General features: G+C 34.2%; 1 pseudogene; it reads left to right on the forward strand.

Moving 5' to 3' along the window:
* LOC149540557 (glutamate--tRNA ligase, cytoplasmic-like) overlaps positions 1–24,069 on the forward strand; it is a 56,469-nt pseudogene extending 32,400 nt beyond the window's left edge.
* Positions 24,070–24,290: the final 221 nt, after the last annotated feature.

A 24,290-nucleotide genomic window follows, 5' to 3' on the forward strand; every position in this document is an offset into this window, starting at 1 on the left:
AGAGTTCATCAAAAAGATAGGGGTATTGTGCTCTCATCTATTTTGCATCCTCCCATGACACTATGACCTCATCATAATAGTCTTACTGGACTCTAACCTAGTCTAGCTCTCTCCCTCAAAGTGAGAGGGTCTGCCAAGCCAATATGTGAATGGGCTCCAAGGCTATCTATCTATTTGACTCCACCTACAAGGCATCCCAATCTATGAGGTGAGACTCATCATAAATATACTTCTACAATATAGAAACATGAAATACATTGTGGATATGCGATAGGCTAGGTGGTAGAGCTAGACAATAGGCAACTGGTCCTATCCGCTCCAAAATCTCGAAGGGTCCAACAAAATGAGGTGCTAGCTTAAAGCCCTTTCCATAATGGATTGGACTCTTATGAGGTCACACCCTCAAGAATACTCTATCACCCACCATGTACTCTCTATCTGGCCTCTTGGCATCTGCATACTTCTTCTATCTATCTTGGGCCTCTCTAAGTCATTACCTAATCTGTGTCACTTGTTGTTCGATGTCCTTGACTAACTGTGGTCCAATGGATAGTCTATCCTCAATCTTATCCCAACACAAGAGTGTCCTACAAGGTCTACCATACAAGGCTTGGTAGGGTGGCATACCAATGGAAGAATGATGTCATGATTGTAGGAAAACTCAGCAAGATGAAAGTATTCCTCTCACTTAACCTAGTTATCCATCACATACATCCACAACATATCCTCTAAAATCTGATTAACCCTCTCTATCTATCCATCTATTTAAGGATGATAAGTGGTGCTAAAGTTGAGACTAGTGCCCAATGTTGCCTATAATTTTATCCAAAAGGATGATGTAAACAAGGAATCTCTATCTGAGATGATCTTATGAGGAATGCCATGAAGTCTGACAATGTCTCACAAGAACACTCATGCAACTATAGGGGTGACAAAGCTAGTCCAAACCAATTAAAAATGGGCAACTTTGGTCAAGGTGTCAATCGTTACCATGATGGCATTGTGGTGATGAGAAGACATCGGAAGAAAAAAAATGAAATCCATGGAAATAGTGTCCTATTTCCACTCTGGTACCTCATGGGGCTGCAATAGTTGACTTGGATGTCCATTCTTTTCCTTAACCCTCTGACACTCAAGAAATCTAGCTACAATATTAGCAATTTGCATCCTCATACCCATCCAATGATATAGTTGTCTTAAGTCGGCATGGATTTTCTTAACTCTAGGATGTGTTGCATAAGGTGCTTGATGAGCCTCCAGAATAATGAACTCATGCAAGTCACCTGTGGAGGGTACATAGATGTGTCCTTTATGTCATAATAATCCTTTAGAATCTAATGAATAATTAGCAAATCTACCCTCAAGAGGTCTCTAAGAGTGGACTATCTAGCAAAATTTTGCATAGAATTCATCCTCTGGTAGATGGTATAAAATATGCTCCCTCAAAATTGTGCCTATAACCATGGAAGCAAGCTCACGATATCATCTACTCAAGGCATCTACCACTATGTTCTCCTTACCCTTAATATAATGCACATCAAAATTGTACTCACATAGGAACTCCATCCTTCTCTTTTTTCTAGCATTAAGATTTGGCTACGTTAAAATATACTGCAAGCTCTAGTGATCTGAATGAAGTTCAAATCATTGCCCTTGAAGACAATGACATCATCATGCTAATGTATGGACCACTACTGCAAGCTCAAGATCATGAGTAGGGTAATTGAGCCCATGAGCCTTGAGTTTCTTGGACTCGTAAGCTATGACTTGACCCTCTTGTATAAGAATAGCTCCAATTCCATCTAAGGAAGCATCTATGCATAATACAAAGTCCAATGAGGGGTTGGGTACTGCTAAAATGAGTGCACTAGTGAGTGCCCTCTTAAGCTTTTGAAAGGCCTCATCACACTTTTTTTTCCACTCAAACTTCCTTCCCTTTCTTTGAAGAGAGGTAATAGGGTGAGCTACCCTAGAGAAACTAGCCACAAACCACCTATAGTATCCTACTAATCCTATAAAACTTCTGACCTTTGTGACACTGGTAGGTGCTGGCCAATCCATGATGACTCATATCTTGGATGGATCCACTAAGATCCCATCCCCTGATATCACATGACCCAAATAATGCACTTCTTGTCTAAAAAAGGAAAACTTTGACAAGCTACCATAAAGTTGATTCTCCCTTAACTGCTGCAATACCTGTCATAGGTGCTCTTCGTGTTCCTCCTCATCATGATAATAGACCAAAATACTACAAAATTGTCTAGGAATGTGCAAAATACCCCATTCATGAGGCTCATAAATAAAGTTGGGGCATTCATGAGACCAAAAGGTAACACCGTGAACTCGTAGTGACCATATCTTTGTACAAAATTCAGTCTTGTGAATTTCACTTTCCACAGTGTACAACTAATGGTACCCTGACTTTAAATCTATTTTGGAGAATACTTGAGCTCCCAGTAATTGATCAAATAGGTCACCAATCCTAGGTAGAGGGTATCAGTTCCTGATAGTTACCTTATTCAATTATTGGTAATTAATGCAAAATCTGAGTGACCCATCCTTCTTCTTAACAAAGATCATCGGTGCTCCCCAAGGTGACACACTAAGTCAGATATGTCCCTTCTCCAAAAGTTCATCTAGCTAAATCTTAAGCTCATTGAGCTCATGGGTGGTCATCCTGTAGGGTACTCTACATGCAAGTGTAGCTCTTGGCATGAGATCAATATGGAAATCAACTGCCCTTGGTGGTGGCATACCAGGAAGCTCTAATGGAAACACATCTGCAAACTCTTGTAATATCAAATAGTCATTGAGGGAAGGTTCCTCCCCTACATCTTCCTCTCTATCACTAATGGTGATGGAAAATAGCTGACACCCCTCTTGCATGCACCACTTAAGATGCATGGAAAAAATCATAGGAAGGAACACTAGCCTTTGAACTCCTAAAATCACCCTAGGTGTACCATGATCATCTACACACTCAACCCTCTTCTGTCTATAATCCATCTTGGTGTTATGGGCACAAAGCCAATCCATGCTAAGGACTACATCATAGGAACTCAAGGGAGTAATATGTAAGTCTAATGTGGTGAACATGTCTCCAATTTGAATCAGACACTCATGGATCAAGGAATCAACTGACACCCTAGCCCCTGAAGCTAACTCAATCTCCTAGTCAACATCTTCTCTAGTTGCCACTAGCCTACATTGCTTCACTATGAAAGGGGATATAAAAGAATTTGTAGCTCCAGAGTCAAATAATATAGTAACCCCATATCTTTGAATCATACCTGTAGCCTCAATTATTGTGGCCTGATACTCAGCCTGGCAATTATCAACCACTACAAACACCCTATGGAATCTGCCCATATCACCTACTATAGGCTCAGAGGTGGCTCCTCACTGACTACCTGTTGTGGGACCCTGTGGACACTTTCTCACAATATGACCCATATTGCTACAAGCATAATATGGTCCATGAGTTTGAATTTGCACTCCCTATGGCCTGGACTGCTACTGACCCCCAGTCATGCTAAGTCCACTAAAGCCTCCCCTAGAGGATTGTTGAGTCCTAGCTGGCTATGTATATTGCATCTATGGCCTCTAATCATGCTTGGGGCCCTATAACTTCCACTGTTTGGGCTTAGAGCCCTTATAACCCTGAGATGACCTCTGTCTCTAGTGTCCTGCTAACCTCTATGTTGTGTTTGTGGGGCCTTTGAGGACCCCGTCGAATGACTCTAACTACCCTTCCAAGAGGGTTTCTACTGTGTTGGTTGCTAGGAGGGGTTTTGATTATGGGACCTATCTTGATATTCATGTCTAGTAAAAATGTCTTCAGCAACCAATGTCATCTCAACAACCTCTCTAAAAGTGGTAGGAAATGCTAGCTGCATTGATCCCTAGAGAGATAAGTCAAGGCCCTTAATGAACTGATGGATGTGTAGCTTCTCATCTCTCATGTACTCCACATAAGGGAGTAGCTTCAAGAACTTTCTTTCATACTAGGCCACCATGAGACCCCTTTGTTGAAGATCATGGAACTCCTTAACTTTCCTCTATCTAAAATGGTCTGATAAATATTGGTCTCTGAAACAATCAACAAAGGACTCCCATGTGAGTGTCTCTATGTCTACTCTCCCCACAGTCTCCTCCTACTACCACCAGCTGGAGGCATCCTCTCATAATAGGTGTATGGCTAGTAGTGCCTTCAGATTGCTCCCGTAGGTATGTAATCCAAAGTACCTATGCAAACTCTATAGTCATGCCTCTACATGTGTGTCATCTATGGTACCGATGAATATGGGTGGCTTGAGTTGTAGTAACTCACTAATCTCATCCCCAATATCTCAAGGTGCTCTTATTAGTGCTCACTCTAAAGTAGAGGGTGGCTCTATCTAGTGTACTGATGCTTCCCCCTGATCTTCTGCAAGTATGGTTGGGGGACTCCTACTTCTCTCCCTAATATTAGCCCCATGCCCCTCTACACCCTGCTATCTTAGTTGTGGAATGATAGATGGTAATCTCTACTGCACTACCATAATAAGATTATTGATAGCATTCAAAAGCTAATCAAGATTTGGAGATTTCCTTGGTGGGGGTCCTCCCACATCCTATCTTACCCCCTCTTGGCTTGTTGGGTTTTCTCTAGGACCTTTTGCCTTCCAACGACTATTGCAAGTGACTATGGGCATCCTACACAAAGTTGCAGTTCATAGGTTAGACGTAATGCGTTAGGCTCCTAGTGTTGTAATGAAATGGTTTGATACCAAAATGTCATGCCAAGAATTCTACAAGGCAAAAATACAACTTATTTTTTTTTCAAGAATGAGAGAAATAAATTTGAAGATAAGATACATAATCTATACTTAAACTTAGAGATGCTAAAGTTAGTTGATGGAACAATGATTGTTCCACTCGAAATCTAAATTCAAGTTTTCTATGATGGGATGCCTAGTCATCTATCAAAGTTTGCAATACTAAGTTAAAATGTTATTATGGATATAAACCCTTCACCTCCTATACTCCTAGTTTAGACGCTTCACAATGCATGTAAAAATTCAATTTTTGAGTCAATGGTTCTAGGGTATAGTGACACAAGGATGTTTTATGATGATCATTTATTTATTTATCGGATTCTGGTATTTAAATTATCTATTGATTATTTATTTATTTTATCTCAATTAATTCTTTATTTATCTAAATAAATTATCCAATAGTACCAACATCCCAATGAAAGAATGGATCACTGTATTTAATTAATATTTGAATTTACTATGTCATGTCACCCCAAAACATTAAATTTGGAGTCCATCAATGCTAACCTTCATAAAAAAAATTATGTATATTTAAAGTCCCATCAATTTATTACATTTAAAATACATTCCTAATCGACATATACTTTGTTAATTTAATCAACCCTTAAGTAACTTTCCTTTATTAATTTTTTTCATCCTAGCTTAATGTCTATCTAACCTTAACTTTAAATAACAAAACACAATCCATACACTAATGTACATAAATTAAAGTCAAATTATCTACCTAGCCATCTTACTACCCTATCAAAGTAATACATTTAAAAGAAATCCTACTTCTAAAATACTAATGTCATGTTTTGGTTTACCTACCCTATTTTTCCTAAGTCTTAGCTAATTTTTTTTTCATCAAATCTTTATCTAAAAAATATGCATATTACATTCCAAACAAAACATAAATTTATTAAAACTATAGTAATCCTAATATCCTTTAACTTATTAAATATAAACTATAGTTATATTGTCCCCCCCATAACATAATATCCTAAACTACCCCCTTTTCTAGGTTTCTACCTACCTACCTACCCCTACCCCCCTAAACCTACTCCCTTCCCATCTTCCAAACCCCCGGCACCCCTTCCCTCTCTCTTCCCTCATGGGAAAGAGGAGGAGGAGGAAGGCATGCTTCCTTGGGCACCAAGAAACACATTTAATGCCCCATTTTAGAAGTTAAGGCCGCTAGCTTAGGGAGGGGGGAGGGTTTGTCCTTTCTCCCCCAAATTGTATTTTTTTTTAAATTTTACTTTGAACTCCTTTTAGACATGCTTTATGTCTAGGTCACTTCCTTGGATGGGGAGTTATTACATTTTTATTTTTTTATTACTAATTTAATTATTTAATTATTGTTGGCTGGCAAGTACTTTCACTCCACCATATATCAATATTTTTTTTCTGTTGACTTCATGGGTAGCCTACATTATTGTGTTAGTTGACATATATAATTTTATATTGTTAGGGGTAAGATATGATTATTTTATTCTGAAGCTAATATTTTATTGATTGTATTTTTTTGGAAATGGATTTACTTGAGTTGTCATACATTTTCCAACAAGTGAATATGCACCTACAGGCCTCATTTTTGGAATTAAACTTATTGTCTAATTTTCTTCATGTGTTCTTAATGATTATATATAATTTAGTTGAGGATATTCCAACCTAGTATAATGCCTTATAATACATTATCTAAATAACAATCCAATATATTGCATATATCCACTATCAAATTGTTACCAAAATTAGCTCCAAGATACTTTTATATGAAGCACAAATGCAATCATCTACATGTAATTTTATGAACTTCAAATATTCCAATTGTATTTTTGATCTCCATCATGATTACACATTCATTATCAATTAGAAACAAAATCTATACCAATATGATTCAAGATTGAACACAATTACATCTGCATCTTTCATATGAGACTTGAGAAAATAAGAATAACAAAATGATAATCTCCTATTCATTATTCCAATGTATATCATGATACAAGATTTATTTTCTTCAATACATTCTAATCAAGTAATGAAACAACAACATCAAAACAATGAAATTTTCCTTCATGTTCCTCTCAAGACTTGCATTCAACACAATATCAAGCATGCAAATAGGGTGGTGAAATCAGCATATCAAGATACACAATGGAAGGACCTTTTACAAGAAAATATGATTCATAATCTCTCTATTGGTATATGTATGAGATCAATAACAACACTCCTACAATACAAATAAATTCACATAACAAAATGGAGTTGTCCTCCATTGAAATACAAATGCAATGGTGTTCTCTTCTTCTATACAAAGGTAAGACTTCACAACTTCCAAATGTCCAAGACCTCAAGAAAATACCTACAAATAAGAGACAAAATTTAGAACCATAGAGGCTCACCTCCTAACCTAGGCCTCAAGGAGACCACCACCAAGCTTGGGGAAACAAGGCACAAATAGTTCCACACCTTCACATTCACATACGATACAAACTATAACAATGTCATTTCAACACAACACAATACAACCCATCCCAAGGCTTGCACATATATTCTACCATAGAATCAAGATATAAGGTGAAGGTGGGCTCTCTCCATGAGGATAATTTCAAATCCATGAATCACAAAGGCTTAACAATGTCTTCCTTCCTCATAAGCCACCTTATACCTTCCAAGAATGAAAGTAATCATGAAGTTTGTACTCCATTGAAACACATCAAAATCATCTCCACACATGGGAGAGTTTTCTCAACTACATGGGTGAGCCCAACTAACCCCTTCACCCAAGCATCTCTTCCCTGCCAAGGGTGAGTGATGCTTCACACCCATTTTACACAACAATCAACATGAAACTAAAACAAGATTCAAGAAAGAAATCTCATAAACTTCACACCTTCAACACACATACAACAAGATTCTTCAAAAAACCACATTTTCTCCATAACAAATCTACAATGCAATGAAGGAATACCATATCAAATCTATGATGAAATGAAGAGACGCCATGGATCATGGATACCAACCTTACTCCAAGCAATGGCAAATGAAATTTTTAGTAGAGCTCCTTATCCTCTTCCTCCAAACCATAAATGTCTCTAAAGTTAGAGAGTGGGCAAGTGGGTTTCTAATTTGGCCATTCCTCTATATAAGACTCCCATTTTCGGATTCAATAAAAAATGGATTTTTTTTGGGGTCTCTTAGGTCTCCTAGGCACCATAGGGGTCATTATTAGCCTCCTAACTTAAAGTATTATCATGGGTAGGGTTTACTTTTATCATAAATTCACCTTAGAGCTACTTTTGGCCCTCAGAATGCTAGGTAAAGTCCAATTCCAAATTTATTATGGGGTAACCCTTGTTTCCCTTACTAAATTAAGGTAATTAAGTCTAATTCTTAATTAAGGAATTTAACTTGAGATAAGGTTGCTACATTATCCATCTTCAGAGAACATGTCATTTCCACATAATGAGTACAAGTGTCAAGTGACACACACAAAATTTCACTATACATCACACATGAAATGTTCTGAATCTACTTATGAAATACACATTACACACATAAATCTCACATTTACAAAATAAACACATCACAATGAGGTTTATGAATCTTCTAAAGGTTCACCTTGGCAGTGTCATATTAACATGTGTTTATACCTTGTTTCCCCATTATGTTTTCATGGTTATTTTCCTACACACTAAACTCAAGCATCAGCAATCAAATGAATTGTCCCATATAAAATACATATGAAAGTAAAGATACATGATAAATTTTGTTATTTTGGATTTCACATATAACACATTTCATAACTAACTTCCTATTCTCCATCATTTTCTTACATACATTTAATCATTAAACCTCAAAATCTGAATATTACTGACTTTCCTAACAAGATCAATTTAAGCATTTTGAATCACAACATAATTTCATTTTCTATCATAGTAGTGAAGTACTGAATAAATATCCATTAATTCATTGATTATGCCAAATAAAGTTCTAATGCATATCATAATGGAAAATCACAAGGTAAATATCATTGGATAAGTAGCAAAATTTACTATCCATCAAGTATTAAAATATATGTCAAGATATCCAATCCCAAATAATAAAATGGAAATATAGTATCCATGCTATGATGGGTCAAGGTGAAGCCTCATGAAATAGTGATCTATATTCTGCAAGTAAGGTTGTAAGTTGTATCATATCTAAGCTCTACTATTACTCTCTAACAATTGTATCTGATTAGGGTAAATCCTTTGGAGAAAGGTTGACTTAACAATCATTGGAAAATCTTTTAACAGGGTGACATTCCAAATGAATAGCCTAAAGTCCTCTAACAAGGCTCACTTTTAATAGGGTGATTGAAATCCCTTAACCAGGTCACATTTAACAATGTGTGTTGTAACCTTTAATAGGGTTGGCCTTTAACAGGGCATCACTTCAGAAGAGTGAAAAAGGAGTAGCATGTTACTGGTGGTTTTTCCCATATTGGGTTTCCACATTAAATAATTATGTCCAAGTGTACTAATGGATGGGTTATGTTTTATGCTTTATACTTCTGCATGTTAATGTTACAGTAACATATTAGTTTAGGTTAACACATAATGAATGCATACATGGTTGAGAAAGTTTCAAGGGTTCACTAAATTATGAAAAGTTTTATTTTTTACATCTAGACCTTAAATAACTGGTTCACCCCCCCCCCCCCCCCCCCAGCCCTCTCTCAATTATTCTAAAAGAATTCCAACATACACATCAAATTTCAATTGAAGATGTTAAATTGTATTCATAATTGCATAATTAATTTCCAATAGCAAATTAATACCTCTACCACTATAATGCACATCATGGCCTTCATCACAAGTAGGTTCTATGATAAGATATGAAGGCTACAGTGAAATGTTATGCACATTGTTATGCAGTCAATTTATGTTCAAAACTAACACCAAACAAGAAATTTCTCAACTATTCAATTTGATTTACTTTTCCTCTGACCAATTTACCTATGAGATCTCATTTAGTGCACTAGATTCTTGGGCAAGGCTTTCAGATTCTTGGTGTAGGCGTGCAACCATGACTTTATAGCCTTCCTTCAAGGAAATTTTTTTATTTTCATCTGTGAGCTCCACATTGAAATTTGTGCCCTATATTTTTTGCTTAATATCATCAATTTTTGGTTTCATTAAACAAAATTGTTTGCAACATTATATTTTAAAAATAATATGAAATTTCATTGCTGCTACTTACAAGTCAAGATTGGAGATTCATATAGCCACCAGAGCCAAGTTTGTGTTGGCCAACCTTTTCTAGTCTCACTTTTGTAGCCATTGGTGTGTCCTATAGTCTATGAATAGTTTCAAACATGTTAGATTATATATTTACAAAGATCACTAATTAGTGTATGATTACATTGTACTTAATACTATCATGATATACCTTATTTTTCCCTGTGCTAGTTCATTTCCTCTATTTTCACGTAGCCTTTTCTCCTTTGCATCTTCTATTATTTCATTCCACTCCATCGATGGAATCATAGGAGAATGATTGTACTTTGGGTTCTCCTTTAGACCCCTTCTATATTGATCCCTCACATTCTTTATATGCCTTGATGCTCTTTTTAGAAGTAGGGTGGTATCAAAAAAAAAAAATCAAATAGGTACTCAAAAGATGTAATCAACTGATTTTTTAATTCATAACCTTGTTCATTCCACCTTTTAAAAAAAATTAAATTGTTAGATCAATAACTTTAATATAGTACAATAAATGAAAGAAAAGAAAAAATTTGTAGCAATGATATGAAACTACATACCTTTTACGTATGGTGGGTCCAAATAGCCTCAATGTCATATCAAAAAGATGATCAAAGAAAACATTATTACCTACAAAAACATAAAGGGACTATCAGACCAAAACAAGTTATGTATAACTAAACTAAAATTACATTTTAAATAATAACAATTTTAAAGCACCTAGAAGCTTTCATAATTTTAACAGAAACATAGTTTTTTGTTCAACAACAATGTGCCTGCAAATGAACTAGTACTAGTCACACAAACTTCTCTAGGAAATGGATCAACTTTAGTAGTATTGGTCTCTGTTGCTCTATCAACTAAAGGTCTATCTAATAGTGCACAAAATAGGTACATGAGTACAAAATCCACCAAACAAGAAAAACAATGGATGATTAGCACAAATATAGAAAAATAAGGTTTTACCAATTGTAGTGGAAATAGATGAGGATGTTTGCATGCTCCTTGTTACTAAAATGCACAAGGCAATATTAGACTATCCACCAAAGGAGGCATCCACACTTCATCATGAGATAAAGAATAAAATATTGTTAACAAAGACATTTGCAATGGATAAATATCAAATGGGATACTAGCTAGAAGTGTCCAAAAATAAAAGTTAAGTGTTATAATGTTGATGAAAACAAACAAACAAAGTGTTACTTACATGAAAGTTGTGCGCTACAACCCTCACCATGTTCACCATGCAATGTCATAGTTGTCACATATTTTTGTAGAAGAACACATAATATTTTGGATCATGATCCATAAGATAATATAAAATATAAACATCAATTGAACTTCTATTATTGCTTTAGATTAATTACTGCTTACCTTCAAAGTTTCGACCCTACGGTCCAATTCTTTTCTCAGTGCCTCTTTCTCCTTGCTTGTGTCACAGTCGATGATAATGTTAACAATTTCATCATTGTATATTTGTTTGAGTTGTTGGGCCATGAACATATGGTTAGCACTAAAGGTGATGTCATGTAGAAATGACACCTGTATTTTAGATCGCATTTGATTTGCTATCATTCTAGCTTTTTCCTATCATTTGTGACATCAATATCAGTAAAATTTCATCAAAATAGCTCCAAATCCATAAAGAAAAGAACATAATAATATGACATTTATTTCTATATAATTTGAACAATTACAATAATTAAGGTTTACCTCCACTGAAGGTGTATGAGATGGTGCATCCCTGCTTGTGCATGGTGGTCTACCCATGTCGCCCTGTGAAAAAGATTAGTAATTCTTAGAAATTAGTAGTGAAATGAAAGTATTTGACATGTTGTACCTAATTTTTATATATGTACATATTGTTTTCAAAGAAAATTTTGGTGTAACTAATGTGTATATCTGCAAAATTCAATATAAATAAAATTCTATCAAAATAACTCCAAAGCCATAACAAAATGAACATAATAATACAACATTTGTTTATATATAATTTGAAAAATTATAATAATTAAGGTTTACCTCCACTAAAGGTCAATGAGATGGTGCATCCCCACCTGTGCGACACGGTGGTCTATCCATGTCGCCCTGTGAAAAAGATTAGTAATTCTTAGCAATCAGCAACAAAATGAAAGTATTTGACATGTTGCATTACTTAATGTTTATATCTATACATATTGTTTTCAAAGAAAAATTTGGTGTTACTAATGTGTATATCTGCAAAATTCAATATTAGTAAAATTCCATCAAAATAACTCCAAAGCCATAACAAAAAGAATATAATAATATGGCATTTGTTTATATATAATTTGAACAATTACAATAATTAAGGTTTATCTCTACTAAAGGTGTGTGAGATGGTGCATCCCCACCTGAGTGTGTTAGTCTATCCATGTTGCCCTGTGAAAAGGATTAGTGATTCTTAGCAATCAGTAACAAAATGAAAGTAATAGACTTACCAAAAAAAATATTAATAATGAAGTAGATTGTATATTGGAGTCAATATTAATTGGACGCAATTGGTTTAAATGTTATACTTACCAGTCCTATGATAGGGAATTTTTTTGTATCTACATGATTCAAATTGTAATCTATCAAAATCTCTTCCCCTGCACTTATTGATTTTATCGCATTACAAAAACATGATTTCCCTCATGTTCCTCAACTATACAATTCACCAACTTATTAGTTGATGCAGGTCAAGAACTATTTATAAATCTTGCAATATTCCCTATTGCTTTTGTCCTTCCATCAATATACATAGTGAACATTTTCCTTTGATCATTTTCTTTGCATTGTATATAATTTGCTGACAATGCATGCCTATGGATACTTTTTTATATTACAAAATCTACATCCAATTGTGGTAATTGTAAAAAGGTCCTACATACTCGATCAATTCAAAAAAATTATTGTAATAGACCTTTATACCATCCATGAAAAATAGGCCCAAACCATGTAATGAAGATGGATCTATGTGATATATCCTTTCATTAATAGAAAAATTAGTGTTAACTGGAGGTAGTTCCTTGGGTACCCATTCTTTCTGAAGATGTGTGTACCTTAAGAGAACCTCCCTATCACCTTCACTCTCATTATCATAAGAACATGACCCCTCCCAACAAGAAAAAATTGCATTCATTTGTTGAATTTTCTCCTAGTCTTTTGACCTCTAGTTGATCTCCCTATTTTAGACCTACTAGATGTCTCACTTTTGTCTTCTATTACCGCATTTTCCTCACTCGAGGAAGACAGATCAGACAAATACCTATTTGGTGATACCTGTAATCCATAAAATGAGAGACACACTAGGAAAAAAGTTGATGTTAACAGTAAAGAGAAGATATGAAAATAAAAATTATATCTATAGGGTCTATTGACATATACCTATCAATCCATGTGACTATGCAAGATCTTGGTCAAAGAAATTGAATAGCCTACATATGTAAATTATTTATCTTAAGTTAGCCAAAAATTGGATGTAACTAATGTGTATATCTAAAAATATATTTGACATGTTCTACTTAATGTTTATAACTATATATATGGTTTTGAAAGAAAAAGTTGGTCGCCTCGCTTATCAAATTCACCCATATTGTTATGAATGAAAAGTTGTCTACTTATAATGCTCTATAAACTACATATAATGTAGAAAACAAAAATTACATGATGCATTCATCAAAATCAAGAAAATTTCTATAAATAAAAATCATGACCCCATCATACTTGACATTGATCATGTCATTGATCATCATCTTTATCCATGTCTTCATCATCACCATCATCGCACTTGTCACTTTGATCATCATTGTAACCACCACCATCTTCATTGCCATCATCATCATCTTCATCTCCATTATCATGACCATCATCACCATCTTCATCAACATGATCATCATCATCATCACCATTATCGTTAGCATGACCAGAATCATCTTCTTCTTATTCTTCATCATTGGGTAATACTTGTTTGTGATCATCATTTACTTTGTCTTGTGATTCTTCAGTATCATCTTCTTCCATCACATTATACTTTACCAACCTTCCTCTTGGATCATGTCTAACAACAAATGACCGACCTGGTTTGTGTAGAATGCCAAAGTAAAACACTTGCTTGCATTGGCTTGGAAAAACATAGAGCTTATCTCAACTAACTCAAATGACTTTGTATTAATCATTGTAAATCCACTTTCATGTTCAATGATAGTCCTATCATGATCATTTCCATTCAATTATAGCCTACACCATTTGACAACAAATAAAACTAATTTGAATGAATTAAAGTTGCACTCAAGTATATCATCCAAAATGCCATAGTATCAATTTTCAAATTATTGAGGATGTATGTTAGTTCTAGACAAAATATTGGTGACCAAGAAGACTACACTTATCCCAAAATCACACATTTTCTTTGTTTCATCTGACTTTTTTGTGCAAAATGTATGGCCATGGTAGTACATAGCTTTGTGATGTTTGACCTACAATTATTCAAATATATTAAGATTATTTATGTTGATCTGTGAGTTGATATTAAACTTATGGCTCATGATTAGTAATCTTCTATGTACCTTTGTCTCTCTTAAGCCATATACTAGATCAAGTACCATTGGTGTAACATTGGGATCTCTATTATGATGAGATTTTTTAACCAACAATGTAACATTGTCCCATGTTAATGAGCAACCATTTTCTTGAGACTGCTCAATCTATACCATCATCCAATCAAGATTGTTTGCAATATACAAATGTAGTGCATCTCACTCATGACCAACTATAAAGAAAACAATTAGACCAGTTAGAAACAACTTATATTGATGATGGATAAGAATTAATTAACTACAAAAAAACAACTTATAATTACCTCTCAATCTACCTTTCCCCATCAAGTAGTCCCCTTCAAATTTGTCAATAGAGTTGGGATCCGAAATGCGATCTACATGGATATTTGCTACAAACTTTGGAAGATATTCACTAATGTATACCATGGTTTAGTATACCTTAGAACCCTCAGAATGTGCTCTTTGTCGAACTAAGCCCTTCATAAATTTCAAGTGCCTCTCAACCATCCACATTGACCTAGTTTGTACAAATCCACACAATTCAATCTCCTCAACTTGATGTATGAGGTAGTGTTCTTGAGCATTGAAAAAGGTTGAAGGTAGACACTTTTGCATTTCACACATAAGCTATGGAATTTTTCTCTTCCAATATTTTATATCTTTTTTATTAATTTCTTTAGATGATAGCCACCTAAAAGAGATTCAATGTACAAGAACATATAAATGAGATATCAGATAAAATTATACAATAGATTTCAAATAAAATTATAGAAATCTAAGAAAAAATATTTCTAACCTCATGTATTTTCCAAGATCATATATAACTTGTTTAATATTGTTGTCAAACTAGTGTGGGAGGGATAGAGGTATGACATGTTTCAATCATTAAAAAATGATCATTTCAATATATTATTAAATAATGCAATAGGTAGTATATTCAATTTTACAAATATATTGTAAATAGAGAACATGACTTACCTTGACAAAGGTATGTCAATCATGTACTTTCAACCCTAGACCAAAATCACCTTTGTTTGATAGAAGAGTGCTTATATTTGTAGCAAATCCTATGGGAAATTTTTTTTTTTATGACTTCTTTTAATGCATCACTTTGTTGCTACATTAATAACCAAGGAAGGGCACTCATATTTATGCAATCTCCATTGATATTTGATTCAATGAAATCTTTCAGTGCATGATTTGATTCATGAATTTTAGTACAAATTTTGGCAATTTTTTATCTATCATGTCTTCTGTCCAATATTTTTCATAGTGTCTTTGTTACATTCTTTCCAATATGCATAACATCAAAGATATGCACAATTGAGAGATCCATGTAGTATGGTAACCTACTAAATTGAGTAGGATAACTTTTCATTCTTCTAAAAAGTTGGTCATTGATGCCTTGATGACTTTTAGGAGCATCAATTACATCACTACTAAATATAAGACAATATCAAAATCTAAATGTTAAACTTCAGATGACAAACTGGATATTACCTTGACGATTTAGTTGATTGTATTCCAACTTCCATAGATGAGGTGTCATTCTTCATGGCCTTGATGATGTCTCTTCTTTCCCATTAAAAAGATGTTTTTCAGTAATTTGATACTTATGATTATTGTGGAGAAAGCACCTAAATGCATTCAACACCTACTTTCCTAGACTTCTTAAATGACAAGATTTCATCTTCGGACCACAAACTAGACATGTGAATTTTTCCTTTGTCTGAAGATCTAAAAGATCATTTACAATTAGATCATGTAAAATTATCATGCACAAATTAAGCATACAATAGTAATGTGTATGAACTATAACAGACCAAAAATATGTGATTTCAACAACATAACATACTAAAAAAATTAGTTAGCCCAAGGGATTCATGTATTGTCTACACAAGCATTGAATGGAATTGAAATTTTTGATGTCATATTGGTCTAGAGATGTCATACATAGTGATGTCATTCCATAACTTCAACAACTCGTCAATTAGGAGTTCAACATACATGTTCATATCTTTAACTTAGTACTTACCTAGTAATTAAATGAAAATAAACATTACATAATTATTATGACCATTTTCATGTACTATTTATGAATTAATTTAAATAAATATTAAATGAAAAAATACCTGGCACAATTATTGACAACATTATGTGCTCCCTCTTTATGGACATTCAAGGAGGAATGTTATTGTTAATAACAAAAATAGGCCACACTAAGTAAATGGATTTCATATCTCCAAATGGATTGACATCGTCCACTACCAATGAAATTTGTAGCTTACAAGGTTCTTCTTTAAAGTGTGATCATGTTTCTTCTATCTCTTTAAATGCAGAACCATCTGTAGGCATTCGCATAATGTCATCTTGACTTCTGTTGCGTACATGGTAATCCATAAATTGTGCCAAGTGCACCTGAATAATCGTTGAAGACATCGAATATACCAAAGAACCTTGTGAGGCACCTTTTTTGTTATTTCATCTGATTGATATCTACTAATATGAAAATCAGAGCATTCTATTGCAAATTCATGTTGTTTATGATATAGAATGTGATCATTGGGTCGTGCATGTATTGTCTAATACTTCATTCCAATATAATATATAATGGTAGATAATTCTTAGTAGGAACAAGGTAGAATGTTTGATGGTGGTAATAAAATTTACCTATCAACCTACAACAAAAAAATATGCATTGTTAATATAATGAATAGTAATTGTATGCTAACATTGAAGATGATAAAAATGGCATACCTTAGCATACATGACATTGCTACATTGGATAAACCATTCATAACCATTAAGTTCACGAACAACACTATAGATGAGAGAAGAGTTGTTTGGGATCCTTAGTGTAGGGGCTCATGTGCCTTCTCAAGTAAAGGTATATCAATACCATCTTCATCATCATTATTAGATGCACTAGTAACATCATCGTGAGCCTCTTCATCACCTACTCTAATACCATCTTCTTCAATCATTTCCTCTAGCACATTATCATCTTCTTACATGGGAGTGTTATCCTCAGCGTGGATAGTCACACCTCCATGTTCGGCCAGTAGGAAATCCATATTCAACAATAAACAAAAATCATGGCCCCCTTCAATGTGACCATGTTGCCTACAATGACTTTGGGTTGTTGTGATTAGAATTCTTTGATTCTTTAAGCCCTTACACTTTTTTCAAGGGCAATTACATTTATCATCTTTTCTTTGAAACTGAGATCACAATGTAGACATTGTCTCATTATTTTGTTCTAGGTTCATATTCAAGCATGGTCTTTCTTCATAGGAAAATATATCTGCAAAAAAAATGGATATGTTGTACTTAATGTTTATATTTGCACATATGGTTTTGAAATAAAAATTTGATCTAACCAATGTGTATATTATCTGCAAAAACATTGGACATGTTGTACTTAATTTTTATAACTACTCATATGGTTATGAAAGAAAATTTTGGTGGAACTAATGTGTATATCTATAAAAAAAAATGGATATGTTGTACTTAATGTTTATATCTGCACATATGGTTTTGAAAGAAAAATTTGGTGTAACTAATGTGTATATCTAAAAAAAATTGGACATGTTGTACTTAATGTTTATAATTGCACATATAGTTTTGAAAGAAAAAATTGGTTTCATCAAGAGTTGAATTGTTCTCATTAAAGTCCTAGTTTATTCATACTTGTCCAAAAATTGTAAATCTTCTATTCATATGTTTTGATGGATTGGTGCTCACATTAAAATTCAACCCTTTCCCTCTACATGATTTAGTTTGTAACATAGATCTTTTGAATTGAATTTTATTCTTGGACTAAGAGCTTTTATCCATATATAAATAGCACCATCAACCTCCTCTATGTTATACTTTTTGTTTACCCTAAGTCTAGATTGAGGGTTTACAGGTAAAAAAAATAATCTTTCATTCTCGCAACCCAAACTTCTTGGTACCCGATGGATAGTTATATTGGAAGGTGGAGATAGTATGAAGGGTGAGGATATTGGGAGTTTTCATCAGATGGAGATGCAATACTAAATTTCATGACTGTGACTGCAAGTTTAACATGCTAATTGCTAAGAATCACAGCACAGAAGGTGTTCTAGGATTGGTGAAGGAAAAAGCTTCAATGGAAAGAATGAAAATACCATTCCAATGATGTTTGTGGAATAATTTTCTTCATGGATTTTGTGGGAATGAGCCTATAAGGATAAGCAACTAGGGCTTGGTAGAAAAGAGCTGAAAACTTGTGATCTTAAACCAAAATTAGAGATTTAGATATGGTTTTACACCTACTAAGAGATTCTATAAATATTTTTGGTGTTTTTTTGGAATTTTTTGAACTTTAAGTAAATTTGACAAAAACAGGGCTACTAGGAATGAGCCCCTTTTAAGCCTCCTAGTGCAACTTTTGAATTTGGAATATTGGGAAGGGCTAGACCTATCAGTTGGCCAATAAACCTTGTAGAAGGTTAGAGAATGAGATGTTAAGGTGTATGGTGACTTAAGATCCTGGAGGATGCAAGTGAAGAGAGCTAACTAAATTAGACAGTAGTTATTGTATTAAAGAAGGAGGTGGATTATTAAATTTGTTAGAGATTAGCAGCTTTAGTCAGATTGGAGGGGAACTATTTCTACCCATAAAATAGGAGCCCTAATTCTTTAAGCATATATTTGCAAAGACTACTTAGATTATGATAGTTTTACCAATGCTTATCAGGCAACATTTTCTTATCTAGACTCTAAACAAAACTAACACAATCATTTCTTTAAGTACAAATAGAAGGCAACAAATTGAAATTACCAAAATAAAAAATAATGCATATGAACATTTAAAAAATTAACATTGTCAATGTAGACTCAATTTCTAATCTTGTTATTCAAACATGTTCAAGCTACTTCTTATAACGCTAGAAGCAACTACAACATTTTTGTGTATGCATTAAACAAGATTGTCAATGTTGTAAAACCCTGACCATGGAGAGAGGAGAGGAGTCAGTGTGTGAAGTCGTGACTATATTACTGCTGATAGAAGAACATCCAATAGTGCATACATTCAACAATGCATAACTTGAAAATATTTGAAGTGAGTGGATAGTGATATGACAAAGGCTTCATATGTTACACTTAGTTGGATTTTTGCAATTATTGTGCAATTATTAACAATACAAACAATTATAAATGCCATAATATCATTTTGATGAAACCCTTACCAAATACATGCTTTGAAAAAAATTACTTATTGATTTGATGAAACCCTTGGCAAATACATTATGTGATAAGAAAAGTTGTAGATTTCTACCACTTAGCGATGGCAACTCGAAACCTTTCAATCGTCTATAATGGCAACTCAAAACCTATCAAACATCTACAATGGAATCTAAAACTTTTCAAAAATTTGCAATGGCAACTCAATTAACCTACAAACCATATGTAAAATGCAAACATAAATAACAAAGGCACCTAAGGGAACTTGAAATGCAATAAACAGCAAAGGCATGAAAGACAACTTGATGGAAAATGGTTTCTTCTTACCTAAAATGGCACTTGTGCTCGATGTAATCACTCCTTGTCACACATTAGTTCATTGATTGATCCCTCCTGATGATAAACTATTTATTAGCTTCAAGAACAAAAAGGAATCATTAAGTAAGAGCTCTTCCAAAACAATGCAATGCTTAAAAGAAAATGCATAGGATAGCTTGGAGAATAAAATTCAAAAGTAATAAAGGGGTTAATTATCTTGCATAACCTAAATAATAAAATAGAGTAAAGGATAAATGATTATAAAAAAATTGTACTTACCTAGTAGAGATCCAATGCAACATGAACCAGGACAAATAGGCCCTAAAGACCAAAGAGGGATTCTACAAAAAAAAAAAAAAAATCATAAGCAATGAGAGTGAAAATTAAATTAAGGGTTTTTTTAATCTTGTATAACCTAGAATAGAGCAAAGGATAAAGTATTGTTGAAAATTTTTACTTAGCCACATTATAAAACCAAATTATAAGATATCAGCACAAGAATATTTAGATCAGGAAACATATTACCTATTTGCACTACATATACCCTATAGAAAATCCAAAATCTAATGTGTGTGGTGCATATACCCTATAGAAAATTCAAAAATCTAGAATGTAATGTTATAATTTTCTATCCTAAAATAGCTTTAATTTTAGATGTCCTAACATGGAAGAATTAGATTCTTTTTAAACATGGAAGAACTAGATTCATATTTATCAAGAGTGGACTAGTCTGACTAAACATTTTTCAATTGGGATTTGCAAACCTTGATGGTTTCCTTGGTCCAACAAAAGTAATTCATGTCAACATAACTGATTAATGTCATCACTATTTCAATCAAGAAACCATCAAGGGGATAATCAAAAATAAATATAATCATCTAAAGATTAATTAGTAACTTTGGCCTAGATAGTGTAGGGATCATGTTACATTCCCATTCAGATTCTTCTGTTAAAGGTAGTCCTTTCTACCTGGGATCGAGTCTCAAATTAGCCAAATATAACACTCACCCATGTGCAACCTTGTTGATAGCGTGATTATTTAATTAGGAGGATATACTTAGCCTATTGATTGAAACATGTGCACTTTATGTTCCTTATTTTGAAAGATTAATATATTATGTAATTCTTGGATGGATTGGCAATAAAGTTGAAATTATTAATGGATTACATATATAGAATGCAATGTAAGTAACTATGAAATTGTGTTTGATGTGTCTACACCATCTGCATGATGAGAAGTTGCATTTTCATTTTTCTTCAACTATATAAGTTTTAGTGGTTGTATTTAAAGTTTATTTGAGTGAGAAAATGACAAGTTAAATTATACTAGAATCAAGGGACTTATCTCACTACAGAAGTATATGTTACTATTCATGCACCAAAGAACAAATCAAGCCTTGTAATGTTTAGCATATTTGGTGCAGGGTACTCTGACCATCTGTTGTGGAATCTTGAGTTTTATTTAGTATATTTTGAGTCTTGATAGATTATGAATTAGTTGTTTCATGTCTTGTTATTAGGTATTCAAATTAAGGTCATGTTGACCAATTTCTTGTTTTAAATATTATGAGTCATAGTGAGTAAAAAGTGGGAAAATTTCATGCTAAGGCATAAATGGAATATATGATAGTGTCAAGACATCATAAGATGATGATAAATATTTTAAGGTACCTAGGAAAGTATATTAGAACATAAAATGCAAAATGTGAAAATATGTAAAAATTGCCCAGAAATGTTATCAGCATTTTCTTTGGAAAATTAACAAAGTCTAGAAGGTGAACAATCATTCATCTTGTTCAAACTTCTTAGGGAGGTGAAAGGTTTTATTTTTTGATGTAAAGAAATGTAATTTCATTTGGAAAAAGAGTATAGAGAAGAAGAAGAAGAGATGTGGAATAGAAACATGCAAATTATGACGGATAACTTTGTATAATACAAGTATATTTTTTTTGGAAATTTGCATATACTGATATTTGTTTACGGCATTATGTTCTTCCTTACTTTTTCATGGTTTTAGTGATTATTAAACTTCCTTGTGAAGGTTATTGAAGGCATGGATCAATATGAATGTAGCATATCATGAGTTAGTAATATGGTTCTTTGTATTTACGGGTTGAGCAACAAATTATCTATAGTTTTTAGAATTGTTAATCATAGCAATTGCATGTTTTTATTTTATAAAGTTTGGGAGAACTTAAAAGGTATGTGGATGTTTTAGATTTCCCTCCCATTAAGTAGATACCTTATATTGATTCCATAAGCCATGAATCAGCATATTAATTATTGTCATATGCAATAAAAAACTATGAATCATCATTATGCAAAAAAATCGTGATAGTGTCTTGGTTGAGGTTGCCTATATGAAGACTACTATACATTCTTTGAGTATAGAGGAACCTTGAGGAGAGTAGAGTAGAAAAGAAATGGAGTCATGGGGGTAGTTACCTTATTCAATAAGGCAATCTTCACAATTACTCAGGTTTGTGAATTCTGTCATCTACCAATGAGTGGAAGCCTAAAAGTTGAAAGCTTGAAATTGACTTTGACAAGGTAATGTCATTTGGAAGTTCTTGTGTTGTTGTTTTTGGAGAGTAAGTGAGGTTAGAAAGAATAGATGTGTTGTTAGGCTTCTTTGTTTAGACTTAGCCTACAGATTATTGTTGCTCATTTTTGCACCCTGCCAAAATTTAAATTTTAAATGCCCAGCCTATCTAACGGCTAGTTCCTAGAGTTAATATTATTTTAATGCCCAGGAATATCAAAAAAATTTAAACGATCAAACCTTATGATATGTTTCTATGGCCCACAAGTTCCTCATCGTTAGATCTGAGGATATCGACAGTTGGCGCTATGTCACTTTTGAAAGTTGCACAATGTTTTGCATTAATGACATAGCGCCCTTCTGTCACATCTCAGGTGGGTCCCCTTTTCCCTGATTATTTCTCTGGCATCGGGTTTTGCCAGTTCCACGATGGGTGCCATGGTGCTATCAAAAAATCCAAGCTTCTCATCATTAGCGACATAGCACCCAAACGGAAAGTGATCATATGGCAAGGTTTGGAAATACGGTGGGTCCCAAGTGTGCCCCATTAGATATCATGATATGATTTGTCAGACACATTGGCAATTGGTTAGTTTTCATTGGCTAAAGATGACTGTGCAGAATGTGGGTCCTGTTTCACTTGGTGGGCTGCAAACGAGGGTTTTCAGACAGGTTGGCGCATGGCTAGTTTCTATTAGTCAGTATACTAATAGGACAGACCCATTTTTCTCACCACTAGATCAAGGAACATCTACAGTAGGTGTTATCGCACCATTGAGAGTTGCACGATATATACCCATAGCAACATAACACCTCAGCGATGTGTGGCACAGTTGACGTCATGGGCCCACTTTCTCATAAGGTATCAACAAGTGGCTTATCTTTTGTGGCAGTTGTCAGGCAGGTTAGAGTATGAAGGTAGATCTTATTGGCTATCCAGTTGACTAGGTATGCGGTCCTGCAAAGAGTTTGAGCACTGTAGATGTGAATTAGATCCACGGCAGGCGCTATCTCGCTATGGAGAACTGTAAGGATGTTAACATTAGCGACATAGCACCCTTTCACCATGTGGATCAGTGGGGCCAAGTGTTATAAAGCTATGGGGATGGTACCAATTCAGGCTGATTCAGATGCCAGGTGTGCTGACAGTGGTCTGTGGGCCCAGAAGTCTTAAAGGCAAGCACAGGAAATGGTGAGTCTTCATGATCGTCAGATTCAGGAAGATCTACGATGAGTGCTATCTTGCTATGAGAAAGCACTCGAAAGATATTCATAGCAACATAGCACCTTGGTGACATGTGTCTTGTAGGCCTGGCCAAGGTTGGCAGTTAAGGGTCGGCGGTTGTGTTGTAAGCCGTCGCAGTCAGGTTTTAACAGGATGGCATAGTTAGTTAGAAAAGAGTGGTCAACACAGGAAGACCTTGTGAGGTGGCAGAAAGAAAGGAAGTTATTGGCCCACGTGGCTTGTTTTGGATGTAGAGTTCGGTTAATTTGCTGACTCTGTTGATTCATGCACCAAAAATGATAAGAGATTGGGTTTTCTGCATGATTTGATATCTATGATCGGTCCCAACCACCTAGAAATGAATGTTGAATGCGAAAGAACACTCTA

This window comes from Cupressus sempervirens, chromosome 9 (assembly GCF_028749045.1).
Source record: "Cupressus sempervirens isolate cs-2001-9-10 chromosome 9, ASM2874904v1, whole genome shotgun sequence".
In the NCBI taxonomy this organism is placed as follows: domain Eukaryota; kingdom Viridiplantae; phylum Streptophyta; class Pinopsida; order Cupressales; family Cupressaceae; genus Cupressus; species Cupressus sempervirens.